This window comes from Nematolebias whitei, chromosome 21, assembly GCF_014905685.2.
Source record: "Nematolebias whitei isolate Nwh7 chromosome 21, NemWhi1, whole genome shotgun sequence".
Taxonomy (NCBI): domain Eukaryota; kingdom Metazoa; phylum Chordata; class Actinopteri; order Cyprinodontiformes; family Rivulidae; genus Nematolebias; species Nematolebias whitei.
The window spans coordinates 23969177-23970298 of record NC_056518.1 but is presented as its reverse complement, the minus strand read 5'-3'; positions in this window follow the sequence as shown (position 1 = coordinate 23970298).

Here is a 1122-nt window from a genome sequence, read left to right as displayed (position 1 = left end):
ACCAGTGTAAAATAAGCTTGTTAGTCAACAATTGTTTCATTTAACCATTGCAATCAAATGATTGATCAAATCTGCAACATCTGACTTGAACTTTATTTTTTCTTTGTTTTTGACAACTTTCAATCACTTTATATCAGCAATAACTTTGTACATCCTTTTATCACATCCTTGTTTCTTTTTCAAGATATATTTATGCAGTTCTTTATTATTTATGTGTCAACACCGTCTTCACTTTTTTTAGGACTTTTCAAAAAATATAAGTTATTGCTTCAATTTGTCATGTTGGCAAACATGGCAGGGACAAAACTGTCTGTGGAGGAGCAGAGAAAGAGAAATAGGTTGTATTAAAGAAAGAGCAGAGGGAAATTAAACGGTGACCCAGACAGCAGAGAGGTCAACTCCAAGTAGGTGAAACAAAGGTGGAAGACAAAAGTGTGATGAATTGAAGAGTCCAAATACCAAGAGAGCCTATCGTTTCTACTAAAGGTCTTTGCAGAAAATCTCAGAGGAAACAACAGCCTACTTTCTCATGGACGCGAGTAACCACCGTGACAACTAGTTTTATTATCAGGAAAGTGCCACTTTCTGCACAAGTAACTTACAAGCTCGAGTGGAAGAACTATAAACTTCAAATCAACTTTATTTATGATTTTTGTAAAAACCCTTCATGTATGACAATAAATAGCAAGTTTTAATTTATTTTTTCTTCTTTCGACCGCTCCCTTCCTCAGGGGTCCCCACAGCAATTAAGGGCCTTGCTCAAGGGCCCAGATTAACTAGTCCACCCACATTTTAATGTAAAGTGAGAAAGTTGAATCAAAAGTTGGGAAACGAACCAGTGACCTTCCCATCACAGGCTTGCCTTTGCTAACCTCTGTGCCACTCCCCCTGAAAATATTTAACAGATACCGTATTTTTCTGACAACAAAACGTACTGGATTATATAGCACAATATCAGTGAATGGTTTTTCATACATAAGGTGCACCAGATTATAAGGCTCACTGTTGATATTTGAGAAAATTAAAAAAATGATTTTAAGTGCGTCTTATAGTCAGAAAAATGTGGTAAAATTATATATTGACTTGGGACAATCATTTCTGAAAAAAAAAAAAAAAAAAAAA